At 53.9% G+C, this 23,027-nt stretch overlaps 1 protein-coding gene and 1 non-coding gene across 6 annotated transcripts in view; both read right to left on the reverse strand.

Moving 5' to 3' along the window:
• NDST1 (N-deacetylase and N-sulfotransferase 1) overlaps positions 1–23,027 on the reverse strand; it is a 72,186-nt gene that overhangs the window by 44,614 nt on the left and 4,545 nt on the right. For 2 of the 5 annotated variants that reach the window (XM_057730960.1, XM_057730953.1), the window contains exon 2: positions 8,428–8,515. The exons of 2 other annotated variants lie outside the window; for them this stretch is intronic. The gene's annotated coding sequence lies outside the window, so the exon portion shown is untranslated. Of the gene's footprint in view, positions 1–8,427; positions 8,516–10,803; positions 12,524–23,027 lie in introns of those variants that run through there. One more of the 5 variants, XM_057730965.1, reaches the window with a different exon arrangement.
• TRNAE-UUC (transfer RNA glutamic acid (anticodon UUC)) lies at positions 11,369–11,440 on the reverse strand. Its single transcript has one exon. It is a non-coding gene; the product is annotated as a tRNA-Glu (tRNA).

Here is a 23,027-nt window from a genome sequence, read left to right on the forward strand (position 1 = left end):
GGTTAACGTGGAAAACATTTATAAGACAGTCTACATGGTCATATTTTTGAGAAAAATTTTATGCATAAGCCAGAAACTGGTATTAAATCCAAAATACAAAACAAAACTGGTAACAATTATCTCTGATTTTTATTCGCCTTTGTTTCCTCAATTTTCTACAATAATCACTTATTTTTGTGAATATAAGAAAACAAATGTTTTTAAAAGATGTGCTCAGAAGCAAGAGGCAGGGGTGTGAAGTGAGGACATGTCTTGGACATCAGGTTTGCTCCCAGTTCTGCCACAATGTGCTGAGTGACTCCAGGCACACCCTGCCCCTTTCTGGGCTTCCTGCATGTTAGAGAGGGGCCTGGGCCTGATGATGTCTAGGGGCTCTTCCACCTCTGATATTCTACAGATCAGCCTCTACTAGGTGCCAGCATCACAGGGAACCCGAGGCAGCCTAGAAAACAGGCATCTACAATGCAGGGAGTGTGACAGGTGGGGAAGGGAGGGAATTTGAGAGAACTGAGGAGCACTTACTCCCCCTGCAGAAGGAAGGGGGAGGACCACGAAACACTTCCTGGAGGAAGGAGTAGCTGAACTGGCCAGAAGACCAAGTAAGGGTTGACCAGGGGTAGGAAGAGGGAGATGCACACACCACAGCTTAGAGATAAGGCAGTGGGCAGAGCTTTCCAGGGAGTCCCTGCAATTCCAGCTGAGAGCAGGGCAAGTAGGCACAGGCTTCCTGGGTGGAGCTGAGAGAGCTGAGGCCACTGGTCCTGCGCTTATTCCCAGAGTGCACCCATGTCCCATCTCCCATCGATAAGGGCAGCCCTCTGCCCTGCAGCCACAGCGAGCTCCACTCCTTGGCCCAGGGCCAGGACAGGGGCGCAGCTGGTGGGGAGGCAGAGCTGCCTCGAAGGTGCCCTGCCTGCTGCTGATGCCGGGGGACACAGGCCCACCCAACCTCACATCCCCTGCAGGCCTGGCGCTGTGGTCACTGGCCTTCGGTCTACTGCATTAACAGCCTTTCAACATGTGTACTAATGACACAACAAGCAGTCTCAGGCATCTCCAGGTCACAGACCCCTGTGGGAATCTGACAACATTTCCCCATAAAACATATGCACACGTGCTGGAAAATGTTGTAACAATTTCAGAGTCCAAACCTACCCATGGAACCTAAAGCCCTAGTTCATAAAGTCTAAGGGTTACATGGGCAGACGAGAGCCAGGCAGCTTCGTTCAAACCCAAGCCCTACCACCCAGTAATTGTGTAATCTTGGGCAAGTTATTTAACGTCTCAGTGCCCCCAGTTTCCTAATCTGTAAAACAGGAAAGCTTGACATACTTCCCGAAAGTTGTGACGGTTAAATGAGTGGACACATAGGCAGTGCCACGCCTGGCACGCAGCGCGGAGTAAGCATCAGCTGCTGTTCTCATGCACTCCTGTGGCCTATTTAACTTACACACAGGGTGGGTAACAGCTGAGCGCACAAAGCTCCTTCGAGCTCGAGCTCCGTGCTCTCCTTCTCTCAAGTCTCTAACAGCCCTTGGAATCCCAGATCCCCATTTCCAGAAGCCATGCCTCGCCTGGGAGCCGGATGGATGCGCAGAGGCCAGATAGAGGCCAGCAGACTAGGGAGAAGGCCGTGCAAAGCCCAGGCCCGAGAGAGGATAAGGGGAGAAAGAGGGTGGGCCAACTCAGCCCCATCCCCGGGGAAGGCCAAAGACCCTGGGCAAAGTGCTGACCGCCAGCGAGCGGCAACGGAGGCCTCTGGCACGGCCCCCGCGGCAACGCCTCGAAGGCCTGGCTCCAGCCATTCAAGGCCCTCCATACCCGCCTGAATTCCTGCACCCCTGCGGCTCAAGGGATGGCAAATGGAAGGTTTCCGATCCCCCTGGAGCCACCCAGGCCCCAAGGACAGCTGGGGGCTGAGGACTCAACACCTCCCTCCCGCCCTGGGCCTGCCTGGGCCTTGCCGACATCACCAGCCGTTTTCCTGAACTCCAGCCTCGCCCAACCAGTCACCAATCTTGGTCATGCGTCTGAGCCTTTGCTAATGAACTTCCTACTGCTTGGACTGCCTCCCCCTACCCCTTGGGACACTTACTCATCCTTCAAGACCCCAGTTACAGTGTCATCACCTCTCTGAAGTCATCTCCACCCACCACCCACTTTCCTGCCCCGTGTCCCATTCCTCCTGCCCCATCCCCACTCCGTAGCTTGGAAGCTGAAAACCAGGACCCCCAAGCCGAAACAGGACGCAAATATGGGTTCTTTGACAGCGTTTTTCTTTTGAGATTAGCTTTCAACATCTTAAAATCAGTAGATTTCATGTAGAAGTCAGAACTTCCAACGTCTTTAAAAACAGCACATTTTAGGGACAGACTTCCCCGGCCATCTAGTGGTTAGGACTCCTTGCTTCCACTGCAGGGAGCATGGGTTCAATCTCTGGTTGGGGAACTAAGATCCTGCGTGCCGAACAGCACAGCCAAAAAAAAAAAAAAAAAAGAAAAACAAGAAACCACAAAAAAACCACAAAACATTAAAAAAAAAAAAAAAAAAGAGCACATTTTAGTGGCACTGGGCAAGCACACCCTCTGGCCACCATCAGCTGAGGCTATAGAGCTCTGGCCTCAGATGAGTTAGCACAGTCCCGTAGCCAACCTCCTTCCCTCATCTGGTTTCCTGTTCAGGCTCTGGGCTCACCTGAGCTTGTGGTCCATGCAGAACAGACTTGGGGCGCTTCTACACAAGGCTCTGTATCCTGGAGCCTACAGATTGGAGCAGGACCAGAACTCATGACCTGTGCATGGGCAGGCCCTGCCCTGGTACCTGGCACCTGGCACACAGAGACCTTCCACACATACAATTTCCTTTCTTCACCTTCTCCATATGCCTGGGTGTCCCAAAGGGCAGGAACAAGTCTGATTCATCATGAAAGTTCCCATCACTTTCCCCAGCCTTACTGAGTACTCAGGATATAAATGAGCAGCTGTTATTATTCCCAATTTACAGATAAGGAGACTGAGTCCCAAGGTGCGGTAACTTTCAGTCCTCCATGAAGCCCAGGTGTTTCTATAATAAAAATAATAACAGTGGGACTTCCCGGGTGGTGCAGTGGTTGGGAGTCCACCTGCAAATGGGATCCCTGGTCCGGGAAGATCCCATGTGACGCAACTGCTGAAGGCCACACGCCTAGAGCCCGTGCTCCGCTACAAGAGAAGCCACCGCAATGAGAAGCCCGTGCACTGCAACAAAGAGCAGCCCCTGCTCGCTGCAACTAGAGAAAGCCCGCTCGCAATAACAAAGACCCAACACAGCCAAAATTTAAAAAATAAATTAAAAATAATAGTAGTGATACCATTATACTTATCATTGTTATTTTTATTGCATTTACCATGAGCCTGGCACTGTGCTAAGCACTTTTACATACTACATACTTAATCCTTACAACTAATACTGTCATTATTCACATTTACAGTCGTAGACAATAAGGCTCAGAGATGTTAAGTCACTTGCCTAAAACCACACAGCTAGTCATGGCAGAGCTGAAATTTGAACCCAGACGCCACATAATGGTGATGACTCCAGAGCCCATAGGGGAATCTTGGCAGGGATAGGGGAGAGCATGAGGAGGTCTCAGCTACCAAAGCCTCTAGCCCTCAACCAGGCTTCCACTGTGCTCTCCCAGCCCTAGGCCCAGCTTTCCCTGCCAAGGTGCTGGGGATAATGAATGAGATGCTCTGGTCGTCATGGAGATGCCATGGCAACGCTGCACTTTCGGGAAATACCACGGTAACTGTGGCCACTGCTCTGGAGTTGAAAGTCACTCACGACCCCACCACCTACTGCAGACTGCTCTGGTGCCCCCACAATCCTCTCTAGGACCTAAAGGAAAAAGAGGTAGAGGTACAAGGGGCTTCTCAGAGACCAAGCTGTCTAGAGAACAGGACTGGGGAGGAGGTCCAGCTCTGCCCTAGATGGACAGGTGGGCTCCAGGGGTGAGACCAAGAGCTCCCTGTGCCTTCTGTGGTAAAGCGCACCTAACAACCCAACTCCATGTACTTGCTGCCTGCCACCTGCAGCAGGCCTCCTGTCAAAGGCCATATGCATCATGCTGTTTTGCCCCAACCATCCGAGGGGCAGTGATGCAGTGGCTGCTAGCATTTCTGTTAAAGGCTCAGACTGGAGTCAGTTTTCATGGGCTTGAGTCTTGCCTCCATTATTTACCAGCCTGTGACCTTTGTGCAAATCTCTCAACCTCTCTGAGTTTGTTTCCCCAAGTATAAAATAGGGTTATACTGCTCATCTATCTTGCAGGGCTGTTGCCAAGACTAAGAGAGACGATGTGTGTAAAACTGCTCAGTGCCTGGCACACAGAGATATAGGCTAACAAAATGATTACCCATTTAATGGATTTGGAAAGTGAGGCTCAGGAAGGATCTGGCCCAAGGCCACATATCAAATTGATAGTGGATCCAGAAAGAGGAAGAGAGGTCATGTTTGGGAGCACACGGGAACGAGCACAGGATCCAATCCTGTTTCCTCATTCTGTACCTACTGAGCACCGCCAGGTACCAAGCATGGCACTGGGCACTGAAGATGCAGGCCTTTGGGCTCCAAGGCGCTACATCTCTGGTATGCTGCTGCCACCAGGTGAATGGAGGCAGGTCCCCACAGCCCTGCATGCTCACCCAGCCCAGATTTTATTTCCTGTCTGGGTCACTCCTGACCACGCCCCCTACTTCCTCCATATTCACAGGCACATGAATGGTCAGGCAAACTCCCATGGCGCTGAGATGTTCAAACGGTGTCATCACAGGCATCCAGGCCACAGGCACAAGTATGGGATGGGGAGCTGAGAGGAGGTGCAGGGAGAGCCCTGCAAGCAGGCTCTAAAGTATCTGAATGGGCACCCGGCCTCGGGGAGGAGGAACGGCTGCCAGCCGGGCACTGGTAGCACCACATGCAATCCCAGGGCCACTCCCCAGAGCTGACTCGGCCCCGCCCAGCCGGTCACACCCCCAGTGCAGTCACACCACCCCCCATTACCCAGCCGCACCCCACAGCCACGCTGCTCCACCAGCTACCCTGCCCCAGCCTGCCCCACCCACCATATACAGCAAAGAAAATCCTCCACATTTGCTTCCCAGCTGTGCAGGCGTTTCTCCAGCGCAATTACACCCTTGGGAGGCCGAGACCAGAAGCAAATCCCTTCCTCTGCTGGAATTTGCTGCACACCCCATCCCCCACAGCCCAGCACTGCCGCCTGGCTGAGAGCCAAGATGCTGCCCATCAGTCACACCAGAGTCCATGGATGCCACCAAGGGACTGTTGGCAGTCTGGCTCAAGAGTCTCAGGGTTGCAGAGCGTACAGTCCACCCTGCAGTGAGCACATGGGGACTCTGAGCCCAACAGAAAGAAAAGGACCCCCTAGGGTTGTGCTGCCAGGCCTGCCACAGCCCCATCTGCCTTGGCCCATTTTCTTACTCACTAAAACCCTGCACATCCTCCTCCAAGGTCAGCCTCAGTCAAGAGTTGGACCCCGCCAGCTGTAGATTTCAGATGTCCTGGATGAGCTCTTCTGCTCTGTACCCCACCATGCAGTGCCGATGTATGCTGCCAGATGTCAGTTGCAATCATAACTAGAGCACTGGTCCCCAACGTCACTGAAAGCCTTCCAAGGCAGAAGTGGTCTCCTGCCCACAGTAGATACTTAAGAGTGAAGTGTCCTTGCCAATGACCTTTTTTTTTGAATCTGCTATGAGGAATCACCAAGCTAAATGTATTAAAACATGAACTTCCATTTGTTATACATGATATGCCTGCACTGCATGCTATTATTTAGCCCTTACAACACCACCATGACCTACAGTCCCTTCATTTTACAGAGGAGGAAACTGAGGCCCAGAGGGCGTCCATGGCTTGCCCAGCCACAGAGCTAACAAGTGGGTAACTGGGAATTTCAGCTCAGAGGCAGCAGCGCCTCAGCCTTCAGCAACGCATACCCTCTGTGTTCACCCAGGACAGCTGACACCGGCCCGTGCCTGCACACCCCATTCTCTGCTCCCTTTGAATGCCGCTCTTTCTGTTTTTGTTTTCATGCATTTTATGTGTGTTTCAACATCAAAAGCAGCCTCTAACGATCCTTCTTGGAAGCAGACCCACAAATCATGCATCAATCAACAAGCAAACAAAGCATAAAGCGCTGGTTCACTCCCTGGGTCTCAACCTGGGATTTGTTCTGGGTTCCCCGGAGGGGAATGCCCAAGAAAAACCTCAAGAACTTAGACCCCCCACTTGTTGAGAATTTGTCTTTCTTCCAACAAGGCCTGAGTTGAGAGTTTACCTTTGCACCAGCTCTGAAAAAAAGGGTCTACTGAGAAAACAAACAACAGCTGGGGGGTGAAGGGGAGGGGTCTGCAGAGTGGGGAACAAAACAGATCAGGACCAGCGACCCTCTGGTCTCACTGAAGCTCTAGGGCAGACCAAGGTGGGCAGGACCCTCACACGGCAAGCTTCTCAGTAGCCCACAGAGTTCCCCAAAATAGGGCTCTCTCCACCCAACCCCCAAATCCATCTACGCAGAGTCAAATCCATTCCTAGCTATTTTTCTTAGGCTCAGATCATAGGCACTTGGGGGAAAAAAAAAAACAGAGAGAGATTTCTTTGCAAATATCATAACCTCCCTCGCTGACAGAAGCCAGCACTGACTGAGCTCCTGGTAACTTGCCAGCCCCATACCAGCTTTCCCTGATTTATCACACCCAATCCTCACACCCTGAGAGGTGGTGTCCCTGCCACGTGCACCTCACAGACAGAAAACCCAGGCTCAGAGAGGGTACGAAGCAACCAACTCAAGGTCACACAGCTGGGCAGGGGGAGAGCTAGGACAACCCCAGGCCAGTCCACCCTGAAGCCCCTGCTTGGAGCCTCTGTGCAGCTGTCCAGCACTCCACACCATTCTGGAACCGGCTCTGCAGCCTAGGACGTACCCAGAGACAGGCTTCCTGTAGGTGACCAGCCCCAGCTGCCTCCATGCAGGCTGACGGGCTCCTCTAGCAATGGGAAGGCCTTCCTTCATGGACAGACAGGGGCACCACAGGTCCCCAGAGAGGCAGGACCTCAGCAGCAGGGTCCACACTTTCCCCCACCCCAGGGGCCTGTGTCATCCCAGACAGGCACAGACGCCACATGAGAAAGGGAGGCTGCCTCTGTGCCCCAGGCAGAGGCCTCACGTTGAGGAAGAGGGAAGAGAGGAGGTGAGGCTCAGAAGCAGGAGACCTCACTCAGCTAACAGCACCACCTTGAAGGACAAAGATGACTGGCATTCCTCACGGGTCTGCTGCATGCCAGGTACCATGGCAAGCAGTTCCCAATCATGACCTCAGTTATTCGTCACTTTCTCTCAGTGCAGTACAAACAAGTTTACCATTATTCATTCCTCCCTGTCTGCCACCCCTGTAGAGAAGCTGGGAAATGCCGGTCAGTCCCAGCCCCTGCCCTCCCACTTGCCTACCCCAGGGTGCCATATGACCCGAGAGATTCTGAGAAACAGGTGTACTCAGGGCAGGGGTGGGGTGGGGTGCGGTGGGGGTATTCCATCTCCTGGATGCGGAAGCAAACTCCGCATCAGCCTGGAGTCCACATCAGCATTCCAGCGCTCCTACTGGCTGCCTCTGGGCAATACCCTTCCTCTCACTAAGGCTGTTTCCTTAACTGGACGACAAGGGGTATAGATTAGATCATAAGTTTGTGACCTCCTGGGGTTACAGAACCCTTTGAGAATCTCATGGAGGCTGTTAGTGGACTTTCCCCAGACAGACACCACATTCCATAGAAATTCAGGGTGGTTGTGACCGCCCCCTCTCCAAAAGCCAAGTAAAGAACACGGAAACTCTGCAGTGGCCCCTCTGACTTGGACAAGCCATAGCCTCATGGTCTAGACAGAGCTGAAGCCATGAGTGCAGCATCTGAGCACCTGGGACCTCATCACTGCAGCTCCCCCCATGGCCCTGTTGTAGATCTTTAACTCCCAGACCTGCTGGCTTCAGGTGGATTTGTGGACTTGCTGAGCTGTCAGGAGAAGCTCAAAGAGAAGCTGAGCCCTTCCATCCCACCCCTCAGCCATAGTCTCCTTGTCTTCCGTCAGGAATCTTCCAGGTCAGCCCTGAGCCATCTCCCTGGGGCAGTCCTGGGGGCCGGGACGCTTGAGGAACCCACTTCTGGTGCTGAATGCAGACAGGACCCAGTGCCAGGCTTAGGGGTCAGCTGGTCCCATCCCCTACACCCCTGGCCCCCTCCTGCGTGGGTATGAACACGCACACACTGTGGGTACACACACATCAGACAGACCCAGGAGGACTGGACAGGAGGGAGGGGACATGGGGCTGTGGTCAGAGGCTACAGGGAGGCCTGGGAGAAAATGACAGGACCCACCAGAGCTCCAGGCAGCAGCCGCTCAGCTCTACTTCACGTCGCCATGTCTTCTCAATGGCTCCACGCTCCTCATTTAACACAGCCGCACCTAATCCCAGAGCCAGGACAAATGGCATTAGTGTCCGCCCAGTCCCCTCCCTGGGAGGGAGGGAGGGGTTGGCCCTAGGGCACCCTGAGCCACCAACCACGTTCCCGGAAGCCTCCAGGCCTCCCTGCCAACCATGCCCCTTGCCAGAGGCCACCACCCCCTACCTCTTGAACCTCAGGAAGAGGCTATCTTGTCCTACTCTGCCCCATGCCCAGGGGCCCCACAGTAGGTAGGGATCCCGCTCCCCGACCACTGCCCTGCCAGAGGTGCCTTCCATGGAAGAAGAGAAAGCACGTCCCTGACCCTGAGGCTTATGGGCCCTTGGGTTCCTCTCAAGAAAGGTGGCAGCCAGGAGCAGAGGAGCCTCACTGTCAGCAAGGATAACTAACTGGGCTCTGGCTGCAGCTCTGCCTGACTTCCTATGTGATCGAAGCAGGGCCCTTCCCCCACCCCAGACCTCAGCTTCCCTGCCTGTCCTGAGAAGAGGAGGAAGGAGGACTGATATCCCCTATCAGGCCAGCAGGTGGTCACAGTGCCTGTGATGTTGGTTTTGGCCTCTGCCCCAACCCCAGCTCAGCTGCCAGGCCCTTCCAGAGCCCTCCCCACCCCATTCCCCAACTCTACAGGGGAGAAAGAAGGGTAACTGCCAAAGTGCAGAGGTGCTAGAGTTGAAAAGTGCCTTACAAAGCCCAGAGAGGGGAAGCAACTTGGCCACAGTCACACAGGCAGCTCGATGAGGGTCAGGCTAGCCTGGGTTTGCTCTCAGCAGCAAACACATAGAGCGTCCATCTGCGAGCGTATTTGCCTTTTTAGAGGATGCCAAGGAGACCACGAGGAAACTTGATAAGTAGCAGAATTTCAGCGCCAAGAGCAGCAGTGGGGGGAAAATAGCATGTTTGTATGTGTAAGGCCGGGGGATGGAGACTGCAGACTGTCCTAGGCCCCTCATGTTACACCATGAGTGTGACCTAGGCTCCTGCCAGTCCAGGGTGACCCCAGAACCCCCTGCAGGGCTTAGCAGCCGTGGCCACCTCTTAACAAGTCACCTGAGGCCCAGGCTGCAGGCCCAGAGGTAGTGATGGGGAGACTGACACAGATGGATACCCCAAGACCAGGCTTTCCAGAAACCCTGGGGACTCTGAAAAGTCTCCAGTCCCTGTGGCCAGAGTAGAGGGAAGCCAGGTGCACTGGGGGCAGCAAAGAGGAAGGGAAAGACTTGAGACGCCACAGAAGCCCCCTAATCTCCTGGAGGCCTGGTGGGCACAGCTCAGGCCTGCTGAGACCAGGGAGGCTTCATCAGGGCCCCATGAAAGCAGCCTCGTCCCTCCAGACGCGCTGGGGCTTGTCGCGGCAACAGGAGCCTACCACCAACATGCCTCCCCTCCAGGGTGAGAGGCTCAAATGCTTCCATGGAGGCGCAGCTGGCAGGGGAAGGGGCAGCGGGGGGTGGGAGGGGAGGAGGGGGCGGGAGGGCCTTGCTTTCTCTGGATCACAGACCGCTAGAGAGCAGAGACAGAGTGAAAAGCACTGGGCAGGTGACCTACTTATCGCAGGCCCCCTTTAAAGGGGCCAGGAGGCCTCGGTGAGAGTCTGCAAGGTACCTGGCAGGTGTCCCCAGACCCCCAAGGCTCGGGGACCAGTTCCTGGGGCCAGGAGACAGGCGTTCTAGTCCGAGACTGGGTGAGGGTGAGGCATCCAGGCAGCAGGCACAAACGTGAAGGAGGCACCCACTCTCAGGTGCTGGCGTGCACTGCATGACGCCGAGTCGCACCACAGCACCTGAATGCTCCCCAGTCTGCCTCTAAGTGCCTCCCTCGCCTGACCCGAGGCCCAGCCTTGCCCTAACCTGCCAGTGACCCCCGCCAAGCACCCGCTCCTTTCAGGCCTTGCTTTGTTCACCAGGAACATGAAAGGGTGCCAGATGACTCCAAGGGCCCTCCTAACTCTAAGCTCGGTGATTCTGCAGGGAGCATAGCTGGCCTCCACAGCTCACCCCCAGAGATGGGCACAACGGCCCCCACTCCCGCCACTCCTAAGCCCATCAGGCACCATGCTCCAGGCAGAAGACATATGACACAACCTCTCTGTATAACCATGTGCTATGCCCTTTGCTAAACAGTTGGCCTCTGCTTCATCAAGGCCTCATTTTACAAATGAGGAAACAGGCTCGTGCAAGTTAAGCAACTGGCTCAAGCTTCCAGCTGGGAAGTGCTGAGCTGAGATTCGAACCAATGCCTGGCTGTAATCCTACATTCCATGGGATCCACCACAGATAACCCAAAACTCACGATGGCTCGGAAGATGCCGTTGGGTCTTTGCACCTCCCACATCTTCGCGTGTGCGATGCTGAGGCTAATGCAAAAGGCATGCTGCTGGAGGCGGGAGCAGGCAGGTAGGGACAGGAAGCCTGTGTGGGCACTGAGCATTTGCAGACTGACCAGCCTCCAGCCCAGCCAGCTGTCCACTGCTGTGGCTACAACATCCTCATCGCCATCAGCACACCACAGCCACCGCTGTGCCAGTTTTAAATCATTACACAGATGCAAAGCTTTTTCACAGATGCTGCCCTGGCATCACATGACAAGCTTCTAAGATCACGGCAGGGATTTCTTCCCTCTTTCTTAAATGAGGAAAGTAGGGTTCCTGGAGGAAGAGTGACTTCCCAAAAAGTACATAGTGAGGCAACGTTTGGCAATGAACTCGGAGCCCACATCTTCTGCCTCCAGGTCCACAGCTTTGTCTACTCCTCCATGCCCTTGACTTTTCAGTTCAACCAGCACTGATGGGCCTTTATAACAATGACCCCGTTTTTTTCCTTTTTTGGGCCGCACCACATGGCTTGTGGGATCTCAGTTCCCTGACTAGGGATTGAACCCAGGCCATGGCAGTGAAAGTGCCAAGTCTTAACCACTAGACCACCAGGGAGCTCCCCAAAATGACTTTCTGTTGTTGGTGGTGGGGTTTTTTTTTTTTTTTTTTTTTTTTTGGCACACAGGCTTAGTTGCTCGGTGGCATGTGGCATCTTCCTGGAGCAGGGATCAAACCCGTGTCCCCTGAATTGGCAGGCGGATTCTTAACCACTGCGCCACCTTGGAAGCCCCAAAAATGACCATTTCTGAGAGCTCATTCTGTGCAGGTATTAAACCTAGCATGTCATATTATCTCATTTAATCATCAAGATAACCTCATAAACTAAGTACTGCTACTGTTTGCATTTCGCAGAGACACTGAGGCTCAGAAATGTGGAGTACCTTGCCCCAGTTTGTCGTGTTAGGAAGGTCCAGAGCTGGGATTCAAACTGAGGTCAGTCCGGCTCTGTGGTCTGCACTTGGAACCTCTGTGCTCTGTCTGGGACCAGAGGGGAAAGTAGAGCAGACACAATCAAACAGCATGTGTGCCTGGCAGGTTATGGCAAGATTAGGATAATAGGAAGACAAACAAAGCTCTTGGAGAGCCCAGCAGATGGAGGTTGTTACAAATGTCCAGGCAGGAGGCCAGGAGTCTAAACAAGGGACGTGGGAACAGAGGGAGGTGACAGATAGGAGGGAGGTGGCCTTGTGAGACCTTGGTCAAGTGCCTTGCTCTCTCTGGATCTCAATTTACCCAGCTGTTAAGAAAAGTTCCTGGAATACCCCCAGAGCCCCCTCCACCCTGAAAAACCCTTGGACCCTGGGAAAACCAGCACTGCCTGGTGACAGCCTGGCTGTCAGCCCTGGGGAAATCTGAAATCTCCTTGGTCATTCAACTGCTGGGTAACAGGCTTGCAAAAGCACAGGGCTCGGCCGGCATGCCTGCGCACCACTGAAGTGTGGGTCCTAAGGGGGCCACATTCCACCCATTGTCAACCTCTCCATGGCTCCACTGAAGCAAGCACCTCCCAGACCAGGAACCGAGGTCACATCCAAGTGCCCAGTGGAATGCCACTCCAGGCCTGCCTTGCCCCCACTGATCCTGTCCAGACAACCTGAGTACACTTGACGTCACCCACCCCTCAAACTCCCACACTCACATTCCCTAAGGTCGGTCACTGGGATATACAGACAGGGGTTCTGTAGAGATGAGGGGAAATGACCACCGCCACCCCCAAGAGACCTGTGCAAGGCAGAGGCCGCCCACGCCCAGTCAGTGAAGACCCTCAGATAAAGGAAGGGCGGGACAGTCCATCGGGGCTGGCCCTCAGTTCTCACTCCGGCAGGTGGAAGGGGCTCAGCCCAAGCCTCCAAACTCACAGCTGCCTCCTCAAACCACATGTGTACCAGGCTCCTGCTCAACAGCCTTCCGTGGCTCCCACCACCTACCAGGAGAAAGCCCTTCACCTGGCTGACTGCACAGTCACTGTTATCAACAGCTCCTGTTAACTGGGTGTGTGGTATGTGCCAGGGCCTTGGCTAAGTGCTTCATGTGCATTTTCTCATTTAACCCTCAAAGTAACTCTGTGATGCAGGTCCTATTGTTGGCCTGTTTTCACAGATGAGAAAATTGCGGCTCAGAGAGGTTATGTCACTGGCCCAGAGTCTCACAGCCAGGAGGCACAGCAAGGACTCACACCCACACTAGACTTCCAGCCAGGTTCTTAACCTCTGTGCATGCAGCCTCCTCAAGTACTTCCTGCCACCTCAGAACCCTGGGGACAGCCTAACACTTCTATGGGCAGAAGGGGAAACCAAGGCACAGAGAAAAACCTCTGTTGGTAGCTGAGCCAGGGAAAGGCCTGAGGCCCCTGGCCTCCCCTTCCAGGGCTCCCCCCAGCCCCCCACCCCAGGAGGAACCCCCACCCAAGAAGCACGACAGGCAGAAAGGCTGGGGCCACCACAAGATAATGAGTCCTCAGAATCTGCCTTTTCCCTCTGTCCAGAAGGAAGGGTAAAGCAGGAGGAGGTTTACAAAGAAAAAGAAAATGAAAGGCCCGGAAATACTTGTTCTTACGGACAGATTCTCAGAGTTCGGGAGGTCCTACAGGGCACCCTTCACATCCCTTCAACAACAGGAACATGCAGGCCCAGGACCAACCTCTACCCATGTGTCTCCCCTTTCCCCAGGTACGCTCCAACTTAACACATTTGACCTGAAAATCTCCATTTCTCTCCCCAAACCTGTCTTTCTGCAGCCTTCTAGTCCCTCAGGCCAGAAACCTTGCAGTTGACACCTCCCTCATCTCACATCCCACATCTAATCCATCAGCACATCCTCGGAAACCAATTCAGGATCCAACCCCTGGCACGCTGAGCCGTCCTCCCTCACCTGTGTGACTGCAGCACCTGCCGGGTATCCTGCTTCCACCCTCCAGGCTTCTCTCCAGCAGCAGCCCACCCACAGGATCCCTCTCAAACTTGTGTGGAAACAAGACAGCCCTCAGCCCCAGCCCCTAAGCAGCTTCCCCTTTACTCAGACTCTACAGTGAAGTCCTCTGGAAGGGCCAGGAGGTCCTAGGCGATCCCCCCAACCCCCCCGGGGCAGACTCCCTCTGGCCACGTCTCCTTCCAGGAAGGCTTTTATTCTCCGCCCCCGCCATACCAGCCTCCAGAAGGAGCACACCCTGCACCTTCTTGCCTCAAAGCCTGTGTTGCTGTTCCCTCTGCTTGGAATGCTCTTCCCCACATACCCCATGGCTCCCTAGCTCCCTGCTGGAGTCTCCTGTCCCCTTACCAGAGATTTTCCATAACCCCTGACACAGCAGAGCCACTCCCTCAAGTCACACTGTCTACCCCCAACTCAGCTTTATTTTTGTGGCAGGCGCTTCTTGCCACCTGACAAATAGTTAGTATTCACTGTTCTGTTGACTCTCTCCCACCACTAGAACGTCACCCCCAAGTGCAAAACAGGGACCGGGTCTGTTTTGTTCACTGCTGTGTCCCAGTGCCCAGAAAAGTGCCAGGAATAAAGTAAATGCTCAATAAAAATGTGTTGAATGAGGGACTACGGCTGCCCTCATCTGAGCACCTTTTAGTTTCTGCAGCCCCCTTGGAGCCCAGGGTCTCCTGGAAGCTGAACCGAGACTCCACCTGTGCCACCTGAATTGTGACGGCTGTCTCGTGAGCAGTCCTAGGACAAGTAACTGCTTGGGCCAGAACAGGACTCATGCTGGTCCCTGTCCGATGCCTTTGCCCACCCTTCTGGGCACCTCTGGGTCTGACAGCCGGGCCCAAGGAGCAGCCTCGGCCTCAGCGGGAACAGGGACTGGGCTGCAGCCGGGCTCCCTCCCAGCCCGCCAGTGCTGCTGGGTCCAGCACCTGACAAAGGCTGCCCCATGCTCCCAGCTAGAGGAGGCGGAGGAGCGAGGCCCAGTGCCACGCCTGCCCTTTTCCTGTTGTCAGCAGGAGGACCATCAGAAGCAAGCTTTGTTCTCAGAATATAGAGCAAGAAGCCCAGTGCCAGGCGGAAACGGGCACAGAGGCAGCTGGCCCATCAGAGACAGTTTAAGGAAAAACAAAAAAATGGGATGGAGGATGTTCGAGGGGTAATTTGCACACCCAACCAGTTTCATGCCTCCAGGGTGGCTGTGATGATGGTAGCTTCACTTTTCCAGGTCCAAGCCTTGAGCTCATCACAGACAATCAGATGATTGTCCCAGCTGGGTGATTTGGCACTGACCCTGCAGAGGGAGGTGAGGACCAAGGGGTGGGTCCTTGCCTCGGAGTCAGAAGACCTGGGGTCCAGCCCGGCTTTCCACACACTCGTGTGCAACACAGGGGGAGTCTCTCCCTCCATGTACCTCAGTTTACCCTTCTGTAAATGGCTTGTATAGGCCTGCACTTGAAGCCTCAGCCTGTCTGCCCCAGGACCACACAACGAGATGCCCCTCAGCCTGTGGCCAGGTCACTGGGCAGCTCAAGCCAGATACTCCAACCTCCTTGGGCACAGGCACAGCCCCTGCCCACTCGGACCTGGGCTTCCAGCCTGCCTCCTGCCCTGACATCAGGGCACTCCTCTCCGGAGCTGTTACCTGAACAATGTGAAATGTCTCTGAGCCTGGCCCAGGCACTGGCACCTGCCCAGATCCCCCCATCATCCTCTCTGAGGATGGCTCACCAGTCACTTTTGGCCACAACTACAAGGAGGAGCCCAGCGTGTTAGTGCACGGAGGGCAAAAGAGAAGCCCAGAGAGGGAAAGGCGCACGTGATGTCACACAGCACAACTGCCACTCAGGGGTTCTCCCTCCTAGCCCTGGGTTCCCTGAGCTAAGACAGAGTCCTCAAAGGGTGTCTACAGACCCTCACATCTGAATCTTCTAGGGAGGGGGACACTGTACCCTGGACTGAAGGAATCAAAGGTGGGGGTCAGAAACCTACATGCATTTTTTTTTTTAATGAGCTTCCCGGGTTTTTCTTGTCCCCAGAACAATTGTGACCTCTCAACTAAGACCTCTTCCAGGAGGAGACATCTTAGCTGGCCTCCAGGGAAGGTTAGGGTTTCAATTAAAAGAGTGAAATAAGCCTTGGACAGACAGATAGCTGGACAAAGAAGCTGGTGGCCAAAGCACATGCTCTAGGAGAATAAAGCAGAGAAAGGCCTGAAGGAGGGGAAGCCCAGTCCAGTAAACACCTGCACAGATCCTCCCCCCTTCCCTCTGTCTCCCCAGGATGCAGAGGTCTGTACGTGATGCCCTCTGAAGGCTGCTGATCCCAGCCTCCCTCTCCCTGCAAGCTCCTCCAAGCCCCCTGGGAGAGGGAAACGTGGGGACAGCTGCAGGGGACATGTCCCTCTCCTTGCTTCTACTGCAGCACGGGGACAACACTCTGAGTGACTGTTTATCTGCAGCTTAAGAAGCTGCCTGGGTCAATGGCTAAGCAGCCACAGCTTATCTGGGAGGAGGATTCTCAGGCCACAGGGCAGGCTGATCCAGAAGCTTCCATTAAATGGAATCTTCATAGCTGGTGAGGAGCAGCAATGCCCTGCCTTCATTCATAAAGGAAGCACTTATTATGCTCCTGCTGTGTACACAGTCCTGAGCCTGAGCACAATGCTTGGAGGGACACACAGATGAGTCAGCGCTCCGCCCCAAAGAGCCCACAAAGCAGACAGATGGGGCGCCACACCACAGCGCAGGAGAGAAAGCAGGCCATGCCTACAGGACAGGGTGGAGAATTCAGAAGCCTAGGGGGCTAGAAAGAGTGTATACGTGTGCAAAATGGCTGAAGGTGGGGGGATGGGGCAACGTGGAGCTTACGTGCTTCACCTCCAGTAGGGGCCCCTGGAGAACTCGGCTCAAAGTTTTACAATCGTCTCATTTTTGAAGTAAAGCCAGAAGTTGGGATTCTTATGTAAAATCTCCTGTTGACAACTAGCTCAATATTTGGCATGGGCCAAGTAAAATCTGCCCATGGGGTGGATGTGGCCTGCCAGTGTGTGGCCTTTGTTTTCTTAAAGAGAATAGAATGCAGAGCTCAGTAGAAGAGACTTCCCTGGAGCGGAGCTACCAGGGAAGGCTTCCTGGGAGAGGAGGCTTGGCGCTGGGCTGCAAGGATGGGTAGGCCACTCCTGGGGAGGGAGTCATGAGGTGGGGGTGCCCATTCAAGCCACGAGGGGCCATGGGTCAAGAGTGCTCCCCTCCCCTCCCCCGCAGCCTATAGTCTGCCTATCCCCCTAAAAAGGAGTCCCTATCTCCATCCCCAAAGCAGGCACTGAGACATCAGGTCTGTCTGTCCCCACGTAGCCATGGGAGGGGCTGCTTGCCCAACAAACCTCTGGACTAAATCAATTGGTGGCAGAATAGCACGGGTTCGATTTCATCCCTGGAGCCTGAGGAACAGGTCCGCTAATGCAACAGCCCCATGGGGGGACGGGAGAGAAAGAGACAACGGAGGACAAAACGAGGTTGAGAAATGTGTCCTGCCTGGCCGGGCCCCACTGGTTACATAATCCTGCCTTAGGACAAAGCCATGTTCAAGGCACCAGTGAGGGCCTGGGCAGGGGAGCCCCTGGATGCAAAAAGTTCCCCCACCCTCCCCTGCTCTCCAGCCTTGCCCTGAAGCTCCTGAAAAGCCCAGCAGAGCTGCAGGTGGAGACTAAGACCCCAAGATAAGGCACTTAACAGGATCACACAGCAAATTAGCAGCAAAGCTGAAACTGATAATAACAGCAAACTAACCAAGTGGTTACTTTGTACCAGGCACTAGGATAAATCCTTTACACACATTATCTTATTTAAAAGTCTATAACACCTTGTGATAACTATTCTTACTTTTCCCATTCTGCAAATGGGGAAATTGAAGCAGACACAGTAACTTACACAAGGTCACACAGGAGCTGGCTTAGAGGAGGAGCCAGTTTAGACAAGTCAACAGTGGCCTCCAAGACCACACTCTGAACCATGATACTACACTGCCACCAGGCTACTTTCCACTAGAACCACACTGCCTCTCCAGCAACCTTCTCTCAAGCCTGCAGGGCACGCATGTGGCCCCGTGCCCTCCCATCAGCACTTTGGGGGACATCAAGTCCTCTGACAACCTGAAGAGACCTACAGATTCTCTCTGCAGAAAAAGAATCCACAGAAATGCCTACAAACTGTTGCAAAAGATTTCAGGGGCTTACATACCCCTGCGCTGTGAGAACAGACGGATCCAGATCACGGAATAATACTCCAGATAGGGAGGCAGCAGAGGAAGGGGACTTCCCCAGGCTCTCTGTTCCCTCACATCTGAACTCGGAGCCCAGACAGACAGCCGCTTTAGTCCACAGGCGTGGACACAAATCAGGGCTCAGGGCCTAGTCATCCCTTCAGGGCTGGGAGAACAGAATGAATCACAACATACAATAGCCCCCGCCTCTGCACCCACTGAGTGTGACTCACAGCTCCCAGCTGCTGGGCAGACAGTGCACAGCTGGGCCCCAGCATCTGGATGGGGGTGGCATCACCAAGCATACCCCTGTGCTTCCCCACCATGCAAGTCACCATCCAATGGGCACACCTTGGTACAGACTAGACCTGGCCCTGACCTGACTCTAGCAGCTCTGAGTGTTTCTAAGAGGGAACCCTCCACAGTCCCCACCAGCCTCCAGGCCAGCCAAGGCCACCGGAGCAGTCAGTCGAGATAACCGCCCCTTACAAGGCATCGCAAGACCCAGGCTCCCATCCCAAGTCTTCTGTGCCTCACTGTGCAGCCTCAGGCAGCACCCCACCCCCACCTCTCAGAGCCTCAGTTTCACCAACTATAAAGTGGGAAGACTATCCTATCAAGCCCTTCCCAGCTCCACAGCCTTGAGTCTATAAACAACAGCATCTGACCCACTTCACAGAGCCCTGGGATCCTGCTTCCAGGAAGTTACATAAACATCCTTCAGGGAAACAAAAGTCAAATCTAAAGACTCAACTTTTTTTTGGTAAGGATATCAAGAGACCCTTTTTATAGTCTGACTTCCCCCACTCTACTTCCATTGTTCCAGATATCCTCTCTGGACCCAGAAAATACATTTGGTTTCCGTCTGGGGTCTGGGCTTCTTGGTGTTCTTCCTCTTGGATGCTGCCCCACCCTCCTTTGGCAGTTTTCTCCCCCGGACACACCCATCTCTACCCCCAGCATTGGTCTGGGCACCCTGAGGGCTACGGCTACCCAGCCTGCCAAAGGAGGGGTGGGGGGTAAGGGTAGTTTTCAGGAAACAAGCCCTTCTCCGGTCAGAACAGAGAGAGCTCTGGGTCTGGTCCCAACTGTGACATGGTGTGTGGCCCTGTGTGGGTCCCTGTTCCTCTCTGGGCCTCTGTTCCCCACTGAGAGATGAAAGGGTTCCTACACTGTCAGGAAAGCCCTTAGGCTCCTAGACTGTACCCTGAGACACTGAAGCAGAAGAGAACAGCAGGGTGGACACTGAGCTCTGATCTTGACTCCCTGCCCCTCCTGCTAGAACCAGAGGAGACCCCAATTTTTTCTCTCTGATTTTCTCTTTTGCCCTAGGCTGTGGGTCCTTGAAGTTGGCACTGTGCCTCTTAGTGCCTCAAATGGCCCACCATAATACAGGGAGAATGACGGTGACTGCAGTGGAGGCCCCAACTTGGAGGCTTGAGCCCTAACCTCTCCAACACAATCCCATCATCACCACCCCCAGTAAAGCCCGATTTACTCATTTGACAGGATATATATTTCTGCAGCTTTATAAAGCCTGCTACACAAACACTCCAAGATGATCCTCCATAGCCCTTCTTCCAATGAGATCATGCTTCCAAGCCCCTCTATAGAATTCCTAGATTCTACCAGCTTATGGCTGTGCACCCTTGGTATTTTCATCTATAAAATGGGGCCACTAATGATGTCAACCTTATAAGATGACTCGGGGGATTACTCCAGATAAGATTACATGGAAGTGCCGAGCAAGCACTGGCAAGCTCTCCAAAAATGTGAGCAGCAATTATATGATCACCATCATTAAAATTACGGAGCTGTTTAAAGCCACTGGACTGATGACAGCTAGGGCCCCTTGGCCCTCTTGGACCACATCTGGTCACTGTGGTCACATGCATGCACATACCCTTCTCTGAAGCAGGACCCACTCTCTGGCCCTAGCCCTGGCCCCAGCCCTAGAACACAGCCAGCTTTTCCTGGCACTCAACGTTGCCACCCACAAAGCCTCCCACCTTCAAGTCCACCAATCCCAACTTCTTTAAGTGGCCCTGGCACTGTCTCCTGTAACCCCATCACTGTGGCACAAGACTGTTTCCTGGGCAGGGGAAGCTGTTATAAGACAGTGGCTCTCTGAAGACAAGGTAGAGAGAAACTGGGCTTTCCTCTGGGTCTCCCACATTTGCTGGGTGTCTGAATACGTTAAGAGCCCAAAGAGAGACGCATCAACTTTTTTTAAATTACCTAACCCAGTGTTTGTGGAAGTTTAGCATGCACTGGAATCACCTGAAGAACTTAAACAGGATCCCCTACCTCACGGCCCGCCGCCCCACCCAGTTTCTGATTCAGTAGGTCTGGGGTGGGGATGGATAATTTGCATTTTTCTAATAAGTTCCCAGGTCAAACCAATGTTACTGGTCCAGAGACCAACTTTGAGAACCACTGACTTAAGCTGCAGGTGAATCAGGGAGAGCTTCTGTGAACAGGTGATGCTAACAGTCCTGTGCACCTGAGCAGGAGCTGCCCACTGTGAGGAGAGGAGGAAGGGGTCCTGGGCAGAGGGTGTAGCCTGAGTGAAGGCTCTGTAATGACAACATTCATTTCTCCTCACCTGGCCTCTGCCTGGGCAGGTACCATAAAACAGCGGTGGCTGCGCAATAACCACAGCAAACCTCCACCGACCGCCACCCTGGACCTGCCCGGACAGGCTAATCCTTGGCCGGCCCGCAGGTGAGGGGAACCCATGCTACTTCTCATGCAGCCAGACCTCGGGTCCCCACCACTCCTCAAGCACGTGAGCACCAGGGTCCTGCTCCACACCTCCAGACACATCCCCTTCCATCTCGGCCAGCTCTGCTTCCTCATCTCCAGTACCTCACACAACAAGTCAGCTTTGTCTGACCGGAGCAGTCCGCCAGAAACCACCAGACCCTGATGGCAATCCCCCACGTCTGAACCTCTCCAGGCTGAGTGACGCATCCACCTTGCCAGGCCTCAGTCACCACATCTGCTAGAAGGGGATGATAACACTGCCCGTCTCCTACTGCTGCTGAGAGGATTAGAATGGGTTCCTTAGTCATTAATTACATCATCAGCTACAACAATAACCATAACTAACATGGACTGGGCTTGTCGTTAAGCACCTTCCCTCCATTTTCTTTCTAAATGCTGTGAAATGGGGATAATTCTTATCTCCTTTGCACAGATGAAGAAACTAAAACAGCTTGCCCAAAGTCCCACAAGTAGGAAGTGGCCCAACAGAGATGTGGGCCCAGATCATCCCGCTCCAGAGCCTGGTTCCCCGCCTCTCCTCTATGTCCTAGTCACCCGCCCTGAGATCTAGCCCAGGTCACCTCTCCCTGCCACCATCCTCTCGCCCTTCCTTGGACACAGGGAGGCTGAGCGGGAGGCCTCTGGGGGCTGCAGCCTCCACCGTGCCCACAGTCTAGGGTATGGGTCCCTGGTTCTGAGTGCAGCTACAATGCCTGCCGGCCAGGCCAACTTATCTGGCACAAGTTTTAGATACTGCTCAACATAGCCACCAGGGAGGAGGCTGGGACTACAGAACTTGAGCACCTTAACCTTGATGAAAGAAGAGAAGAGGAAAAACGGGTGTAACCAAGAGAGGAAATCCCGCCAGCTTCCAGGATAAGACGGGCAGGTCCCACACCCCATACAAACTGCCCTCTCTCTCCAGGCCTCAGTTCCCTCATCCATTCAAGCCTCAAGTCATTAGACAAAGTCCAGAAACTAAAACTCCAGAGATTCTTCCCTCCATCTCTAAAAGGATAGATCATCTGATCATCTTCTAGGTATAAACAATAATTATGATAACCATTGGTATCTCTGAGCAGCTCCCACTTACTGGGCTCTTACAACGAACGGGTCAGGCATGGATCTGCTCAATCTTCCTAGCAAAACAGGACTATTACTATCCTCATTTTGGAGCTGAGGAAAACAATGCCCAGAGAGATGTAGGTAACTTGATGTAGATCCCACAGCTAATGGTGGCAGAGTTGGGACAGGAACCCAGGACTTCTGACTCCACTCTGCAATGCTGCCCATGCCCAGTGGGGCAGAAATGGGCTGCCCAAAGCCACTGCCTCCAGAGCACAGAGCCTCGAGAAGATGAGACATGCCCTTAAGGAGCCAGAATTCAAAGCCAGGTGTGTGAAGGGCCCTACAGAGGCTCAGATAACAGACTGCACATGGAAAGCAGGGAGCAGGCAGCGTGAGCTCTGTGGAAGTAGGAAGAGGTCACGCTGGAGCTGGGGGGGATTTTGGGGTGGGTGAGGGGAGGCGACTGGGGTGCAGCGTCCTCACTGTGAGCAGAGATGTGGAGGCAGGAAGGGACAGGGCACCCACAGGGAAGCAGAAGCTGCAGGTTCTTTTTGAGGGTTGAGGGGGAGTGGGAGGTAGGGCACTGTGGTCACAGAGCGGGCCACCTCCCATGCCTTGCCCTCAAGTAAAGAAATGCTCATTTGCAATGCACATTTTAAAATTAGACTAATCCAATCTGTATCAACCAATAAAACAGGCAGGAATAAAAAGGGCCAAGAGGCAACTTGACACAAACCCATCTTCATCTAGATAAGAGCTTCAGGCGGCTCTGTAACGCCTTTGGTGACTGGCTTTAGCCCTGAGGAGACATCCACATCCACCCTTTCCTCCAAGTTCCCAACCTCCAAGCTGAAGCTGATGGACAGAACCTTGTGACAGCCCCACAGACAGGAGAAAACACCTTGGCTGGTGACCCCCTAAGGCGGGGAGACCCTGCTTTAACCTCTAATGAGGGGAAGGAGGGAGCTATCCCTGCCCCCCACCCCCCACTGCTCACCTTCAAATCTATCAGCCCTTCCCTCCAACCCCTACTGATTCAGCCTGATGCGTGATTCAGCCGTATTTCCTCACACTTGAGGAAAAAGAGCCTGAACCCATTTCACAGACTGGGAAAGGA

This window comes from Hippopotamus amphibius, chromosome 1 (genome assembly GCF_030028045.1).
Source record: "Hippopotamus amphibius kiboko isolate mHipAmp2 chromosome 1, mHipAmp2.hap2, whole genome shotgun sequence".
NCBI classification, from domain to species: domain Eukaryota; kingdom Metazoa; phylum Chordata; class Mammalia; order Artiodactyla; family Hippopotamidae; genus Hippopotamus; species Hippopotamus amphibius.